The sequence below is a fragment of the Camellia sinensis genome, chromosome 14 (assembly GCF_055761805.1).
Source record: "Camellia sinensis isolate YWXY chromosome 14, ASM5576180v1, whole genome shotgun sequence".
NCBI classification, from domain to species: domain Eukaryota; kingdom Viridiplantae; phylum Streptophyta; class Magnoliopsida; order Ericales; family Theaceae; genus Camellia; species Camellia sinensis.
Genome location: NC_138974.1, coordinates 75,487,441 through 75,500,630, shown reverse-complemented (window position 1 = coordinate 75,500,630; position 13,190 = coordinate 75,487,441). Strand labels below are relative to the sequence as shown.

Genomic DNA, 13,190 nt, shown 5'->3' with positions numbered 1-13,190 from the left:
TTACAAAGCTTCGATTGCTGCAAAGAGGAGAAGAAGAAAAGATATTAAGTACAGAATATAGAAAGAAAGTAATTTGACCGAGCAGTTAGCACGGCTTACATGTTGAACCGAAGTCCTTGCTGATATACCAGCCCGGCACGCCGGCTATTTCATAATTACCGGACACCCAGAAAAAGTCGTCGTCATGCATGTCTTTGTCCGAGGTGCCGGTCACTATTTTTTCTTTGCCCGGTTTGATCTTTAAATAATAGGCAAGGCCGTCGCCTGTATGCCCGAGGGCATACTGGCGAAGTATCTCGGCTAATCCTAAGTTGGTCCATAGCCGGTTGTTCAGCTCGGCTATCCCGTTAATTATCCTATAGGTATTGGTAGAGACTTGCGTCGGTGCTAGCTCAGTGTGCCTTAAGAACTCACACATGAGGGGATTGACCGGGAAGCAAAGGCCACCTTTGATAATGGAAAGAACGGTGAAAGGGCACTGGTCAAGTTTGCCCTAAGGAGCTGTGTCCTCCTCACCGAGCTCGAGGTGTATGTCAGTAGGGACGCCATATTTTTCCCGGAACGCGGCTAATGCGACCGGCGTATCAACCAGGAAGTGGTAGCGCCCCATGTGTAGCTGGCTGTTTTTAGCACGGCTGTGTTGGTTTGTCAAAACTCTCGTCTGATGGCTGCTCGGTCTTTGAGAGCCTCAGTGTTGGTGCGTAGTCCATTTGGACTCTGCAAGAAAAGGAAGGCAAGTGTAAGCGGGAGCGCGGTCACGCAAAATGAGCTTGACTTTAGCTCGGTCAGATGGAGTGCCTGACCACATCGGTCACGAAGGTAAATCCAGAAGTTCGGTTGCTCAAGCGGACTAGATGTTAGCCCGGTCGAGCGATCGAGTCCTCTGCCTACCTCGGTTCCTACAGGAGTTTTTGCAAACTCGCAATTTGCTCAGTTTAGGTGTTTTTTGGGATCAAAAGAAGACCTGGAGCCCGGTCTACTCTAGATCTTCGTGTGTTCATCACTGGAGTTGAAGAACAGCAGAGAGAGCAGGGGCAGAAGAGGTTTTTGGGGGGTTATATCCTAAAACCAATGGTTTTTGTGCCCTAGAATGTGAAATACGAAATCAAATAGCAGTAAAAAGACTCGTAGAACTTACCAGAAGGAGGCAAGAGTCGAATCTTCGAGAGCAAGAATGGTGCTTGATTGTCTGGAACGAAAGAGAGGCAATAAGAAGAAAATGTGAAGGGGAAGTGATGTTTATAGGCGAAAAGAACTGCCAAAATTTCAAATGTGAAGGGACGTTTGGGTTGGCTACTCGGGGCCAATAAATGGTCGACGCGTGTTCATAATGGCGGTGGCGTCAGTACTGAAGAGACAAGGTGGTGAGTTAAGGTGTCAACCGAGCAAGCTTAGAAACCGAGCGTGGGGATTAGCGCGGTTTATCTCTTACAAACTAAGAATTGAGGCAGGATCTACCCTAGTCGGGTCATGTAATCCCGATCACGCGTGCGTGGACGAAATTAAGGGGCAATTGAGAGGGAGATTTATAATCTGGCTTTGGGCCGTGGTAGAAGCTGGATAGATTAGGACCGACCATGCTGGGCCGAGCTAATTTAGGCCTATCCAGAGTGTGTTTTGCCCGGTTAAGGCTCAGGACCTTGTTTAGGCCAAGCTAACTTGGGCTTCCCTAGAGTTGGTCTTGCTCGGTCGAGGCCTTGATCTGAGGTCCAGGTCCCGTGTTTGGACCGAGCTAATTTGGCTGAGATGATCATCTGCTAGCCCGGGCTTTAGGGGAGCGCGTTTAGCTCGGTGTGAAGAGTTTTCTAAATGCCGGCTCGGCCTGTCTTGAACTTGGCTCTGCCAGAATGTTATTGAGCCCGGTTGCTATGGGGCTCGGCAAGTGAAGCACTCGGGCTTGTTACGCAGCACGGTCGTGAGAAGCCGAGGTTATGCCACCGGGCTGCCGAGCTCCCGCTAATGTAGTCTGGCAGTTTGGTTAGGTGGTGTCTGCTGGATTTGTGCTGACAGATGGGAAAGCAGATCCACGTGTCAAGAGACTAATGGGAGCAGATTTGAGCGCAGAAAGTATATAAGCATGACTGCGCCTCCCATGCTGAGGATGGAACATCATTTTTGGTAAGAAACACTCATTGTGATTTATCTCTCTCTTCCTCTCTCTCTCCCGGAGTGTGTGTGCTAACTTGACCGTCAGAGGGATTTTCCGGCCACACATTGCCGGGTAACTCACCGCCGTTATGCTCGCAGGTCGATCGGATAGAGAAGGAGCTTGAACGAAAGAAGTACGGGTTCCGCGGAATAATTGCTCCCCGTACAGAACCTATTCATGGGAAAGAGTTTCTGGGGCTGTCTTTGTCATACATTATCAAAATATGAGTTGGAGACCAAAAACAATTGTTAAATTGAGTATGCTGTTTTGGACACTGCCTAAGAATCATTTTGTCTGTTATTTTTGGCGAATTCTAAGATTTATAGGTAATGACAACCCTTGTTCAATAGAAGTTCTGGAATTCACCAGTGCATCTCTTAGGTGCAGTTGTTTGACTTGAACTTCAGCACAACCCTGCTGTTAAGGTGTGAGGTAGGGACTAGCTCTTGCATGATTTTAAAATGCTAGGCATGAAATATGAAGATGGTCCAGCCAAGCACAGACTACCAAAAACAATTTGATTGAAAATGATCATATTGATTGTTTGTGACTTTTTGAAACCATGATCTTTCTGGAACCAATATCATAATTTCTCACGCAAAATTAATTTATTTTTTATGTTTCAGGAAAGTACTGGTTCCGTAGAGAAAGTGATCGTTGGTGTGAAGCAAGGAAACTTGCTAGGGACTGCCTTTCATCCTGAATTGACTGCAGACACGCGATGGTACATATTGTTAGTGTATATTAGTGTATCATCATTGTGTTTCATAGTGTAGCATTATGTTAGTGTCTCATTATTTAATTGTTCATAGTGTAGCATTATGTTAGTGTATCATTATTTAATTGTTCATAGTGTAGCACCTTTCGGTGGGCAATCATCCAAGGCATCCAAGGCATCCTCTATAAATAGAGTGCCTTCTTTGTGTAATTGACATACACAATTTATAGAAACAATTGTGCCTCTCTCTCTCTCTCTATTCGCTCATCTCTATCTTCTCTCACTTTCTCCAATTATTATTTCATGGTATCAGAGCACAGTGTTACATTTCTGGCAATTTGCGATTTTGGTGTTTAGTCCCATCCACAGCGGCACTACATCAAACCACTCGGAATTTCCTCACGATTCCAACGGCACCAAGCCCGGCCTCAGAAAACCTTTCACGCGCCCACACGCGCCACCAGTGTCCACTGCGCGTCACCATTTCCGCCACCACTCTCACATGCGCCCGCACGCGCCATCCGTTGTTTCTCCCTTCCGACACGCGCCTACATGTGCCCACACGACCCGCGGCTGACGTCAGCCCTGCCTCTCCCGTACGCCGCGCCTGCTATTGTGCACCCGCGTGCGCCGAATCATCTACCGTGCGCCGCGTCTGCGCCTGACTGCTACCGTGCACCGCCGCTTCCTGCTAACGTGTTCCTTCCTGCACTCTGCTAATGTGCACCGCTGTCATATTTGCTGACATCATCTCTGTCCAGCATACCTTTCCTGGCTATTTTCGACCTTCCGGACTCACTGGTACACTCTGTTTTACCTAATTTTGCTCCTATAGGTCTATCATATTACTTTAAACCCTATTCAACTAGTATTATGGATCGTCATGATGCCTCCCATCCTATTTCCGTTATTTTGAATGGTTCAAACTATGTTCTGTGGGCCCAAGCCATGTCCTCCTTCCTAAAAGGAAAGAAGCTCTGGCGAATTATCACCGGGGATGTGACTAAACCAGTGAAAGACAGTGACACTAATGAAACTATTGTTCCTACTGCTACATTTGAAGACCGACTTGAGGAATGGGACAGTAAGAATTACCAAATCATTACCTGGTTTCGTAATACCTCTGTTACATCTATCAGTCGTCAGTTTGGTCGCTTTCAGCTTGACTCTGTAACTACTCCTGCAAAAGACATCTGGGATTTCTTGAAAGAACGATACCAGACTACTGGTCTTGCCCACCAATATCAACTTCAGAACCAACTTCCCCGCATGCGCCAAGAATCCACTCAGTCCATTAATGACTTCCTTTCTCAGATATACTCTGTTTGGGATCAGCTTGCTCTTTCAGAACCAACTTGGCATACCCCCGAAGATGCTGTTTTATTTACTATCTATCGCAACCAGCAAAGGTTGGTGCATTTTCTTATGGCTCTTACTTCCTCCTTTGAGCCCGTACGTGCCTCTCTGCTTCATCGCCATCCATTGAGACGCCCTTGCTTACTCCTGATCCTGTTCATTGGCTACATGGGTTGATTGAAGACTTGGGAATTGTTCAGAAGCACGTTGAGGTGTTTTGTGACAGTCAGAGTGCCATTTGTTTGGCAAAGAACCAGTTTCATCATGCCCGCACCAAGCACATTGATGTCCGTTTCCATTTCATCCGAGAAATTGTGAATGAAGGGGATATTCTGCTTCAAAAGATTGGTACTGCAGATAATCCGGCCGATATGCTCACAAAGGTAGTTTCTGGGATCAAGTTCCAACATTGTTTGGACTTGGTCAACATCTCTCGGAACTGAGCACCTTCGGGTGCATGGCAGTGTTGATCGATCACTATGTTGGATAAGAGAATCCTCGCCAAGGTGGAGATTTGTTGAGTTGGCTACAGATTCTGGCCATGTGAAGAAAAGTAGCAGCCAGCTACATGGTGGGGGAAGCCATGAGGCCATGTGAGTTGGCCATGAGGCCATGAAGCCTCAATCTGGAAAGCCACCGAAATGGGCTGGCAGCCAGCTCAATTACTCTAGCATTGGTAATCTCTATATATAGAGAAGCTAAGGAGAGTTGATGTACAGCTGAGAGGTGTGAGCTTAGAGAGCAAAGAGAGAGAGAGAGAATTACAGAGAGTGTTGTAATTCTTACAATTTTGTTCAATATAGTGAATCTGCTGCCCGTGGACGTAGGCGACTTGCCGAACCACGTTAAATCTTGTGTGTTATTGCTTGTTTGAGTTCCCTGGTGTGCCCCCAATCCTCAACAATTGGTATCAGAGCAAAAGCTCTCTCTCTCTCTGCTGGGCTCTCTTCTCTCTCAAAATTCAAAAGAAGACATCCAGCTCTCTCACTTTACACCCACTCTTTTCCTTTCTTTTTATTTTAATATTGCCCACCGACTCTTCTTTTATTTAAACACAAAACCACTCTTATTTGTTTTTTATTCCATACTCCCCACACACACAGCTCCCAACACACCCAGCCTCCTCTGATTTTTACTTTATTTTATTTTATATATATATATATATGTTTATATATTATCCTACCCCACCAGGCCTCAGAAATCACCTCTGATTTTTCTTATTTTTTTTTTTTATTTCCTTCTCCACAAAAACCACACCAACCACAAAAAAAAAAAAAAGCCCAAAACAAAACACAGATTCAACACCACCTCACTGATTTTTCTGCTCCACCAACCTTGTACCATTCTTGCCATCCAGCTTGCACAAACACCCTTGTTTTATTCTTATCTGTCCCGACATTGATTCCGCTCACCGTTCTACATCACACACCAAAAAAAAAAAAAAAAACCTTTCTACCATTTTTCTTATTATTATTATTTTTTTTATAACATCTCCACTCTGTGTTGAGCTGCTTTGCTCCACTTTATCAATCCCTTTGTTTCAACCTCAAATAGGTTTCTATCTTCACACCTATTTGAGTTTGAGGGGGGGTTATACATATATCATGGTGAGCATGGTTACACACCATGTGAACCACCCAAGCTGGTGAGCATGGTTATACACCATGGGAACCACTCAAGCCACCCCATGGTGCACTCCCTAAGTCGCCTCCTTGGTGCACCATCACAAGCTTCTACAACGGTTCGACATGACCCCGTAAACTGTCCCGACATTGATTCCGGTCAGCTTCTACATCGGTCCGGCATGACCCCGTAAACTGTCCAGACATTATCTGCTACAACGGTCCGACATGACCATACAGTGTCTTCTCCAACGGTGTGACACGACCATACCGTGTCTTCAACAACGGTGTGACACGACCATACAGTGTCTCCTATCCTATTTTATTTTATTTTATTTTTCTACTCTCTCCAAACTCAAGTTGATTGGTTCCTATCCTCCTTGAGTTTGAGGGGGGTTGTTAGAATATATTAGTAGTATATTAGCTAATTGTATATGAGCTGTCTACCAACCAGCTTTCATAATGTTGTTCCTTAGTGCGTTGCTTCTTTCGGCCACTTTTGGCCCCTCTGTACACACTCTCCCCTATAAAGGAGAGTCTTCTCTGAACATTGTAATAACACATTCAATACATAAATCAATTGAATACATACAATTTACTCTCTCTATCAATTTATCTCGATGGAGGAGGAACCTGTATCAAAATCAGCAGAGAAAAGATCTACAGAAGGATTAGTAAACAGTACAGTAGTGGAGAGTGCGGGTAAGTGAAAAGAGGATAGCGAGGAAAACATTTGGTGCTCCCAGAAAACGACATGGCGGGAGACGCCTTTGCTCACTCCTGATCCTGTCCAGCCTGCTCTCCCTGAAGGTCTACCTCTTATTGCCACACCTCCTTCTCCACTGGTTCTTTCTCCCACCGATCCTCCTACGGGTCGACCACGCCGGGTCACTCAACCTCCTATCCATCTTCATGATTATATTGTTGGATCTGCTGCCTTCTCTACTTATGAACCTACCTCCTATCGTGAGGCTTGTACTAATCCTCTTTGGCAGCAAGCTATGACCGATGAACTACAGGCCTTAAACAAAGCTCATACTTGGGATCTTGTTGATCTTCCTCCTGGCAAGACTGCCATTGGCTGCAAATGGGTTTACAAAATCAAAACACATTCTGATGGCTCTATTGAACGCTACAAAGCTCGTCTTGTTGCCAAGGGTTTCAACCAGGAATATGGTATTGATTATGAGGAGACATTCTCTCCTGTTGCTCGGCTAACCTCTGTTCGCAGTTTACTTGCTGTTGCTGCTGCTCGCCACTGGGGGCTCTTTCAGATGGATGTCAAAAATGCTTTCCTCAATGGTCATCTTTCTGAGGAGGTCTACATGCAACCTCCACCTGGGTCCACTTTTCCCCCTCATCAGGTTTGCAAACTACAGCGTGCTCTCTATGGCCTCAAGCAAGCACCTCGTGCTTGGTTTGCTACGTTCAGTTCTACCATTCATGATTTCGGGTTCACCTCTAGCTCCTATGACTTTGCTCTTTTTATCCGGACTACTTCTCATGGTACCACTCTTCTTCTTCTGTATGTGGATGATATGATTATCACTGGTAATGATGAAGCTGGTATTCTCCACCTCAAACAGTTTCTCCACCGCCAGTTTGAGATGAAGGACCTTGGTACTCTTAACTACTTCTTAGGCCTTGAAGTCTCTCATGATTCTACTGGTTCCTATTTGTCCCAGGCCAAATATGCATCCGATCTTCTGGCTCGTGCTGGTCTGACTGATTGCAAAACTACCACTACTCCAGTTGATCCTCAGCTTCGTCTCACTCCTCTTGATGGGACTCTTCTCTCTGATGCTACTCTTTATCGCCAACTCGTCGGCAGCCTTGTCTATCTCACAGTAACTCGTCCTGACATTGCCTATGCTGTTCACATTGTCAGTCAGTACATGTCGGCTCCTCGCACTCCCCACTATGCTGCTCTACTCCGCATCCTTCGCTACCTCAAAGGCACTCTGTTCCATGGTCTTCACTTCTCTGCTTCCTCCTCTCTTGAACTGCGTGCCTTTTCCGATGCTGATTGGGCTGGGGATCCTACGGATCGACGCTCCACCACGGGATTCTGCTTCTTCTTAGGGGATTCTCTTCTTTCTTGGCGTAGCAAAAAACAATCCCTCACTGCCCGCTCTAGCACCAAAGCTGAATACCGAGCTCTTGCTGATACTACTTAGGAACTTCTCTGGCTTCGCTGGCTTCTTGCTGATATGGGTGTTTCTTCTTCTGATCCTACCCCTATCTATTGTGACAATCAGAGTGCCATTCAGATTGCTCACAATGATGTTTTTCATGATCGCACCAAACATATTGAGATTGATTGTCATTTCATTCGTCAGCATGTTACCTGTGGTACTGTTCGTCTTCTCCCTATAGCTTCCGTCGATCAACCCGCTGATATCTTCACTAAGGCTCATCCTCCTGGCCGCTTCAATGCTCTTGTTTCCAAACTCAACTTGGTTGATGCTTTCCCTCCTTGAGTTTGCGGGGGGCTGTTAGTGTATATTAGTGTATCATCATTGTGTTTCATAGTGTAGCATTATGTTAGTGTCTCATTATTTAATTGTTCATAGTGTAGCATTATGTTAGTGTATCATTATTTAATTGTTCATAGTGTAGCATTATGTTAGTGTATCATTATTTAATTGTTCATAGTGTAGCACCTTTCGGTGGGCAATCATCCAAGGCATCCAAGGCATCCTCTATAAATAGAGTGCCTTCTTTGTGTAATTGACATATACAATTTATAGAAACAATTGTGCCTCTCTCTCTCTCTATTCGCTCATCTCTATCTTCTCTCACTTTCTCCAATTATTATTTCACATATAAATATATATTTATAGATATTTCTGTTTGTTATCATATGATCTTACTTGAGATTCTAAACATTTGTTTGTGCAGGCACAGTTACTTTTTGAAGATGGGCGAGGTCGGAGAAGGAGACTTGAGTAGCATTTGTGCAGTTGAAGAAGAGCTAAGCTTCGATCAACAACCCAAAATTGACCTTCCTATATTTCAGTAGTATCAGTGGTATAACAAAAGGCTAAAAGAATTGCAGATTAGGTACTTCTATCACATTCCTTTTCTTTTCTTCTCTTATATCCCCATTTTTTAGCTGCCCTTGTGTTGGAAGATTTTTTATTTATTGTCGAAGTCGGTTTGTGTTTGAGAGGGATTCTTTTGGAGTGGTGGGTTAGTTTTGAAGTAGATGTATTTTCTGCTGATGTACATATCAATATTGGGGGTTAATTATTCCCTTTACCTTAATATTTCTTTTGAAGTAACTAAATTTCACTACTATGTCCTTGTCAAATAACAATGGATGGCTAAAAGGGGAGCGTAAATATCATTTCCCTAAGACCATGTTTGATTGGAGGATAGGATTAGAAGGGATAATGTATTTGAAGATTAGTTATCCGAAGGGGGTGCTTTAGTTATTTTGTGTTGAAAGAGTTATCTGAGGATAAGTTGTCCCACCTCTCTCTTTGTGGATAAGTTATTCTGACATGTAAAATATTTCATTAAAACATGTCTGCCATAACATATAAGCTTCAAGTTGTGTTTGGGTTGTGATTTGTTAAAGGATTTCAAGAGGAAAAAGAAAAAGGAATTAAAAAATAAATGAAATAGAAGTTAATCTATCATTTGACAACACTGTCGATTTTTTATTTTCTATTTTCTATTCACAAAAAATAAAAATAATTATTTGGTATACAAAAATATTTTGAAAATAAATAAATATATTGGGTGAGTTGTTGGAGATAGTGGTTGATGGTAGAGGGTGGATGGATGTGTTAACCAGAGGTTGGCGGTCGCTGGTTGGCTGTTGGAGATAGTGGTTGATGGTAGAGAGTGGATGGATGTGTTAACCAGAGGTTGGCGGTTGCTGGTTGGCTGTTGGAAGGTGATTGTAGCTCGTTGTCAGTCAGTCAGATGGTAGGTAGACCTGGCTAGCGGGTTGACTTAGTAGCAACTAAATGTCGGTAGTGGAGGAAGGAGGAGGAGAGAGTGAAAACTCGTTTTGAAAATAATGAAAACACATATTTTTTAATTTTAAAAAGTTTTGGAATATTTAGAATCAATTTCACTTTTTTAAAAACAAAAACAAGTTTTTGTTTCCAGTTTCCAAAAAAATGAAAACAGAAAACAAGGAACATAAAGTGTTGCCAAACAGAGCCTTTAAACTCTTTTCCATTTACAATCCAAGATTCAAACACAAGAACCATATATTCAAAGAAAGAAAAAAATGAAAAGAGTGACATGCATTGTTAGATGTTAAACCAACAGATGAGCCTATTAAGCATCTGAGAACGTTTCGCTTCAACTGTTATAATAAGCTAACATTAATCAACCTTAATGTTTGACTTTATTTATTTATATTTGGATAAATTACAAACATACCCTTTCAGATTTGATTAAAATACGAATTGCCTCTTATGATTCTGAAATTATATTCCACCATCTGAGATTTTCAATTTCATAACAGATTATTTTTTTTATTAATAAATCATTAAGTCAATTAATAGTTTTTAATGATGTTATAAATATATTTCAATTAATAATTTAGATAATTTTATTATTGTATAGAAGAACAATTATAAATTTTATTTTTTTAATTAATTCTATTAAACAAAAAATTCTAACAAAATAATATTTATAATTTTCTAAAATATAAAAAATAATCTATACTTTAAATAAATATCAGTATTTATAATTTACCCTTTATATTTTAACTAGAATCTTATTATGACTCTTCAAATCTCCTCAGATCTCAAGAATCGTGCTTGTTTCGTGTAGTTTTACGTTCTCCAAAGCAGATAAAAACTAAAGAAGTTAGTTGGCAAAATTTTCAGGATTTTTTTTCTTTCAATAATAATAATAATAGTAGTAGTAGTAAAAATAATAATAATGATAATAATAATAATAAATTTTTTGAATTATGATAGTAACACAATTTTTTATACTCAAACACATCCAAGGAGAGTTTGAAATGTTATTCTAAATTAAAATCTATAAGGAGGCTCCTCTCCAGTTAAATAATTCTATTGAATGTCGTTGGTTCACAGTAGGTCCATAACGGAACTCATCTCAATAATTCGAATCGTCATCTTGTAATGTCTTTTGAGAACAACATCTACACAAAAAATTAAGTTGATCGAATAATCTCAACTATATGATCAAATCAGATTTATCTTAAAAAGAAATAAACAAGTATAATTTTTAGAATTGATCATTAAGATAAATGTGATGCGATCATGTAGCTGCGGTTATTTGATCAATGTAAGTTTTTGCATGAATTATGTTCTCGAAAGATATTACCAGATGACGACTCGGATTATCTAAGTGAGTCCCGTGATGGGCCCACGATGGGCTGACAACGCCGTCCAATTGAAAGCCTCATAAAATTTATAATCAGAAAGTAAAAATTAAAAGTACCCATCTCATAGTTTAAGATAATAATTTTTTTTTAAAAATTTTATTCAAGTTATTTTTGCATAATAATAAGCTGTAAGTAAAAATTGTACCAAAAAATCTGATATAAACTCGCATAATAACAAAACTCATAAACTGTACCAACCAACACAATTTGGATGTTATAACTTTTCACTACTTTTGTTCTTGACAAAAACAAAAAATAAAATAAAAACAAAGTTTGAAAATGATGCTAATAGGGTTGCAAATAAAGATGATTAGATCCAAGGCATAGGTATTTTTTTTTGTTTTTTTGATTCAGAAGAAAGGAAAAAACAGAACAGAGTACTAAGGCATCTAGCCTTAACAAAAATTTGCCAAGCAGGTTTGCAATCTCACTAGAAGGGTCATTAAGAAAGACAAAAGAGTCTTGGTGATTAACATCTATGTTTGCCAAGCCATCTACACTTTTGTTGCCTTCTCTAAGAATGTGGGCTATGATGCAATTGCATCTCTTCATCAAAAATTTGGTGTCCTCAAGTAATGCCCTGTGCTGAAAGTGTTGAGAAGGTTCATCCTGAATGAGCTTGACAACTTGACTAGAGTCTGTCTCAATGCATATGTCTCTTATTCCTTTCTCAAGTATTATGGTTAAGCCTTTATAAACTCCCCAAAGCTCAGCTTCCAAACTAGATACTTCTTCCAATTTCCCCTGATAGCCATGCACCTATGCTCCTCTCTCATCCCTGAAAAGTCCTCCATATCCACCTAGTCCAGGATTTCCCTTCGAGCATCCATCAGTATTAAGCTTGATTTTTCCTACAAAAGGCAAAACCCAATTAGTTCTTTGATCTAGGGATTGGCCAGTAAAGTGGTTAAATTGGAAATCTTCATAAGTCTCAGTTGCTTGGTGTTGGATATATCTGATGGCTTCACACACATTGCCTTTATCTTGTCTAAAAACAAAGTTATTTATATCCTTCCAAATTGTCCAAATAGTGAATAAGAACTCAATTCCCCAAGGAATATGGTAGATCTCCTTTTCCTTACTCTTCAGATTTTACTTGAAGCCATTGCTCCAGAGGTTATCTTTTACTTATCTCTACCCATCTGTGGCTTCTTGTAGCTAGCCGTAATTCTTTGGCTTTGAGGCATTCTCTGAGCAAGTGGTTGATGTCTTCTCTAGCTGAATTGTACCTAAGGCACTTGTCGTCCGTAGTTAAACCTCTAATGCTTCTGTGATGATTGGTTAGTAGTTTCTCATGGAATAGCATCTAGCAAAAGCCCTTTAGTTTCTGAGGGTTTTTTGATTCCAGATCCAGCTCCAACTAACCTTAGTACTGCTCTTACCATTGCATGTTAACAGGTCATATGTTGCATTTACAAATAAATTTCCAGTTGGTGCTCCTTTCCAATAGGGATTATCTGAGACTTCAACAAATTGTGGCAGATGGATTTGAAACATATTCTACAAAATTGATTATGGAATGATATCCGCAACTTCATCAAGCTCCCAGGTCCTATCTTCCTTAATTACATTAACTACCTTCATACAATTTGAGGTATGGACACCAGGGAATTGAGATGCAATTGTGTGATTTTCACACCACCAGTCATTCCAGAAGGATATGTTCATGCCATTGTCCACTGTCCACTTGACACCTTTTTGAGAAGTTCTCTAGTCTTGATAATACTTCTCCAAGTATGAGAAGCAATTCTTTTAACGGGCCAATCCATCAAGGATTCTTTTTGGAGATATTTACCTTTGAGGACTATAGTCTAGATGGAGTCATTTTCACTAATTATGTTCCACCCAAGCTTGGCTAAGAGTGCTATGTTTTGGTCTTCAGCTTTTTTGATGCCAAGCCCTCCATCTTGTTTGTGCTTGCATACTTGTCTCCAATTTACTAGATGAACTTTCCTCTTGTTACTC

At 41.1% G+C, this 13,190-nt stretch overlaps 1 pseudogene across 1 annotated transcript in view; it reads left to right on the top strand.

The window, feature by feature from the left end:
• Positions 1–9,142, top strand: part of LOC114263734 (putative pyridoxal 5'-phosphate synthase subunit PDX2) — a 34,747-nt pseudogene extending 25,605 nt beyond the window's left edge. Inside the window, exons 7-8 of the transcript XR_014351456.1 lie at positions 2,776–2,873; positions 8,747–9,142. The product of XR_014351456.1 is annotated as a putative pyridoxal 5'-phosphate synthase subunit PDX2 (transcript). The remainder of the gene's footprint in view (positions 1–2,775; positions 2,874–8,746) is intronic.
• The last annotated feature ends 4,048 nt before the right edge of the window (positions 9,143–13,190 follow it).